At 36.1% G+C, this 5,451-nt stretch overlaps 1 pseudogene; it reads left to right on the forward strand.

Moving 5' to 3' along the window:
• Nucleotides 1–5,024: 5,024 nt before the first annotated feature.
• On the forward strand, nt 5,025–5,227 carry LOC120773181 (annotated as a pseudogene).
• The last annotated feature ends 224 nt before the right edge of the window (nt 5,228–5,451 follow it).

Raw genomic sequence — 5,451 nt, forward strand, 5'->3', positions numbered from 1 at the left:
AGAATATTTTCCTACTTAAACACTGACAAGGCCACAAAATCATCAGGAAATTGTATCTTCAAAGGCTTACGACTTCAATCGCGTTCGAACGCTACAAAAATGACTGGTGAAGAAAAATAGATTTATTATGATAGATAGATTTTATTATTAAACGAAATAAGTTATATATGAAAGGGCCATCCAGCCAAATCTACGGCACAGTCGAATATCCCTGAAGCCAAGGTAATGTTCTCTATTTTGTGCTGAGTTATGAGTCTCTAAAATCGTGTGAAAATATTAATGAGATCGCTATCACCATTTGCTTCGGTCGATGCAGAACGCTCTCGCTGGAATACTGTTGAAATTTGAATTGGGTATCAAAAATTGGCTTGAGTCACTCTTGGCTACCAAGCCAGCGTCGTGGCTTATATACATAGCTCCAGAGAGACTGTGCTTTGAGTAATACGATCAAATTAATTTAGCTAATATAGAGCCTATATAAGAAGATATATATCGTATATATATGTATAAATAATCTTTTATTTTGCACAGCAGTTTAAATGCATTAAAGTTCGCCCAACTGTCTTTGGGTTGCAGAAACTAGACCATGTCGAGTAAAGTGTAAATGGGTCTGGCACAGACGGCGCCATGCCATGAAACGTGCTAAGCGCTACGCAAAATGTTGAAAAGCAATTCGCCAAAGCATGTCTGGCGACGCATTCGGAATGCAACGAACCAATACTTTGCATGTGGTGCAAGGCCGCGGTATTGCATGAGAGTTGCAAGAGTGTGTGGTACCCTGAGTTGCTGCATTGCTATAGAGTTCTAAATATAAACGCATTTGTTGGCGGTATACGAAAATAGCCATGTCTGGCAAAGCAATAATCCATAGTAAAACGCACTTTCAAGAGCCCACTGGAAACTAACTGAGTGGCAAAGGTTAAGTCGATGTAAATGATTTAACCGCGTGTCGATAAATACTATACCTATATACTAAGCCGGAAAAAGACAGACAAATATTCTTAAAAAGTCAGAGGTCCCGATGAACTGTCTCCGTGACTTTTTGGTGCGATGTGCATATTATTGAAAATGTTTGGTGAATTGGTTAGAAAGCACAGTTTATCTGAGTTCATCTACAATGCTGTTCCAGACAAGTAGCCATAATGTAGTGCACAGTTCATTAAAATTTGTCACATAGTAAGCAATACCACATAATTTACATGTGTGAACGGTCGCGGTTAGGTCTCATTTAATAGGGACCATGGCGTATGAGTAACATTTGAGCTTAGTAGTCTCTTATTAGTTTCATAAGCATGCTTCTTATTTGTCGAGGCGTAGAAGTAGGTGTAGCCATTATTTGCATCAGAAAAAGCTCAGTATTTTTCCGCATAATTTCTTTAACATTTGCGATTTTATAGCGGAATTTACTACTCAATCTCGAAAGTAGGCAAATACAAAATTTCAGATGTAACTAATTTTTTTTAACAACTTTTCCTTCGTAAGCAATTAACTGCCACACGTTCCAACCCGATCGTAGAACGAGGTTTTTCCAATCTATTAAGAAAATGCTTATCGAGTATTTTTAAAAATAAAGTTAAGGGGATATCCTGGTCTAGAAATTTAAAAAAACCGAAATCTTTTTTTTTTATATTTTCAAAGTTTAACTATTCAAGAATATGTGTAGAAGAGGATTTTTCAAAATTCAAATTATTTTCGAAGATATAGGCATTTTTCTGACCCGGCATCCAAACAGGTTCGGCCGGAATTAATCGAACAAAACACTTGACGCGAAACCTTATACGCATTTTTTTCAAAACTGACTTTTTCGGAACGATACCCACGATTTCTCAGGTTCTACTGGACCGATTTACTTGAAATTTTTATAGAGTCTTTTTTATAGGCTTGTCTATGGTTGGAACTAGCCCCATCCCTAAATTTTTATTTTTATTATTTTTGAAAAATTCGAAATAGTCAGAAAAAGTTATCCAAAAAACTTTTTTTCAGGCAGTCGCCATTTTGTGAAAAAAATGTTTCCCCACTTTTCCGTAGTTCCGGCCATTGCGACATTATTCTCGATTAATAATCTTTTTATACCCTGAACAGAGTATATTGTAATAATAATAATATTGTATTGTATAAATTTGTAACACCCCGAAGGAATCGTCGGAGACCCTATAAAGTATATATATAAATTGTCAGTATGTCGAGCTGAGTCGATTTAGCCATGTCCGTCTGTCTGTCTGTATATATACGAACTAGTCCCTCTGTTTTTGAGATATCGTTTTGAAATGTTGCAAACGTCATTTTCTTTTCAAGAAGCTGCTCATTTGTTGGAACGGCCGATATCGGACCACTATAACATATAGCTGCCATACAAACTGAACGATCGGAATCAAGTTCTTGTATGGAAAGCTTTCACATTTGACAAGATATACTCACGAAATTTGGTATATTTTATTCTCTAAGGCAACAATGTAATCTCCGAAGAAATTGATCAGATCGGTTAACTATAGCATATAGCTCCCATACAAACTGAACACATAGTTACTAACAGAAATGCACCTGTGAAGGGTATTTAGCGTCGGTGCAGCCGAAGTTAACGTTTTTTCCTGTTTTTTTTTGGTTTCAGATAACTAGGAGGGTTGAAATCATGGGTATGGTCACGTGGAAATTTTGAGAGACCCACCACTTCGTCAGCTCATAATTTTTGAAATTTTTTACTTTTTTCAGTTTTTAACTTTTTTCTGTACTCTTCTTAAATTAACAAATAACTAATAAAAAACTGGATAGTAAAAATATTAATTGCCTTTTTTTACGACACTTTAAAAATTACCTGAAATTCATGCTTCTAGACCAGAATACCCCCTTAACAGTACAAGGATAAGAAAAAAATTGTGCATGATAACTATGATCACAAAGCATTCAGAGATTATGCGTATTCTTCCACAAATGTATAATGCTGTCACCTTGGCGTATGAGTAACATAATTACCTACGAAATATTGAAGTACTTGAAGCTCTCGCAAAACTTCCATTTCATAGATGTGAAGGAAACAGTTGATACTCCATCAAAATTTACATAAACATATATAACTATATTCTTTAGGCAAAAGTCATAAATAAATAGTTTGCTTTAAGGAATTGTTGGGTCACTCTAATGACAGTGAACCGTGCTCCGGATAAAATACATGCATTGCTATTATAAATTTCTTTTTGCTCATTGTTTGTTAATAGAAGTTGTTAACTCAATTTATTTTGATTTGCGCTGCTTACGTTTATGCACAGATGTGTTCATACATATATTGTACCCATAATTTTCATTATTTATGTCATTGCTTAAATCTTGCAAAGAGTAATTATGTATATACATAGGAACAACTTTGCAAATAAATCACTCGCTAAGAAACCGTGAACAGGAGCACATTGTACATTAATTTGTTTTACACCCCCGTATTTTTTAAATAATAAAATAAAGCAAGAAAAATGCTTCTTGCTCCAACAGGGATCGTCCGAAAAATCACTGATTTGCGCGAGTTTTTTTTAATGTTAAAATTAACTAATCGATGCCATTTTTTATAAATAAATACCTTTATGAGGAATACAAAATGTTTTTTTATGTTTAATTTTTAGGTATATTTTTTGGGTATGTTTTTTGGGTAAATAAAAAAAAGGTCCTGTACGATATCCACGATTGCGGCCGCAATTTTTATATAAAACAAAATTTTCAATTGATTATAAATGTGTAGGAAAGTCGCAATCGCGTTAAGGAGACTTTTTTTGACCTAGCAAATGGGACTGGTAGTGAACGAGGGCAAGAAGTATCTCCTGTCATCAAACAAACCATCGTCGCACTCGCAACTTGGCTCCCACGTGTTGACAGTTATAACTTCGGAGTCGTAGAAAATATCGTCTATCTTGGAACCAGTATTAACAGCAACAACAACGTCACGTTTGAAATCACACGCAGAACAACTCTTACCAACAGGTGTTTCTTCGGAATGGGGAAGCTGAAGACTCTCACTTCGTTGGAAAGACCAGACGGAGAAGGACCTGGCTACAATTCCAATTGGCGCCGAACAGCGAAAATGAGGAACTGCTGGCGAGCTGCTGCAAACTTGGCTATAACCGCGTAAGCGGTGCCTTCGTCAATAAAGAAGGGGAAGAAAAATGTTTCGTTTGAATGCTCTTAAGCCCTCTGAACTTGGATAAATGCAACTATACTGGAAAAGAAATTCATAAAATATCTCTGCGCGAAATTTTTGTAATATAGTACATCCACAGGTGTGCCACGCAAATCTTGCCACTAAAAACTTTTAAGTGTTGTACATAATTCACAATACTTTATAGTGATACTTTTTGCGGTTTACAAATTTTTTATTTGGAAATAAGTTAATGACATGGCATTTATCAAAAATATTAAAAAATGAGCTCGAAATGTAAGAGACTGACATCCGATAAAAAATTATATATGAAGTTATACTTCTTATACGAGTTCGGAAAAGGTTGCGATAGATTCAGGTTGCGCAACCTTGCTCAATATGAAGCTGCGCAACCTTGTCTGCGAAGATGTTCGAGCAGCAAGGGAAGCGGTGACAATCGGCGATCGCTTGTTCGTTTCTTTCGGCACAGCTCGGCTTTTCTACCAACAACACAATGTTGCCATGCTTATGCTGTTGTTGTTTTTGTAGAACAATGTTTCAATTTTTGGTTGGTGACATATTCAATTAAAAATAAATTCTGTTGGGATTCGAACCTACGCACCTCCTACGTGCTCGTCGTCACTTTTGAAGCGCTTACCATCAACACCACCATTGACACTTGAATTGCGTTGTCCTAATTATGGTTTGGTTATGCATGAAAGAACTATACAATGGATCACCGATTGTTACCTCTTTCCTTGCTGCTGCTGCGCATATGTATGTTTGTATGCTTGTTCATTATTGAAGTTATACTCCTTTTTCTTTCCTTTGTCTTTCATTTCTGCGAATTCACAACTATTCTATGTGCCCTTTTATTGAAATACCCTGCGTTGGCCGTTGAAAAATTAAGGCTATACTTTACCGGATTATTTCTGTAGTTAGTCTTCATTTACATTTTTTGGAAATCGACCCGCGATGACGAGGTATATCGTTTTATCTGACAGCGTGAGGTTTAAGAAGTTCATTTCTAATTTTGTCTTGTGGCATATTAGAAATGATGTTTCTTCGAAAATCGTTCGCTTACAACGGATAAAACGACTTCTGAGTGGTGATTTCAATGAATGAATTCCTTTTGGTTGAAACGCTCTGCGTTGGCCGTTGTAAAGTTAAGACTATACTTTCAGGATCATTCATTTCTTCAAAGAAATTAATGACCTTTAGAAATACGCATATTTGCATTATTTCGTTGTCATTTCCATGTTCGTAGCAATAGAAGTTCTGTGGCATAAGTAAAGTAATGGCCGCCGATTGTCAGCCCTTGCCGCTGTAGCAGC

This window comes from Bactrocera tryoni, chromosome 3 (assembly GCF_016617805.1).
Source record: "Bactrocera tryoni isolate S06 chromosome 3, CSIRO_BtryS06_freeze2, whole genome shotgun sequence".
In the NCBI taxonomy this organism is placed as follows: Eukaryota; Metazoa; Arthropoda; class Insecta; order Diptera; family Tephritidae; genus Bactrocera; species Bactrocera tryoni.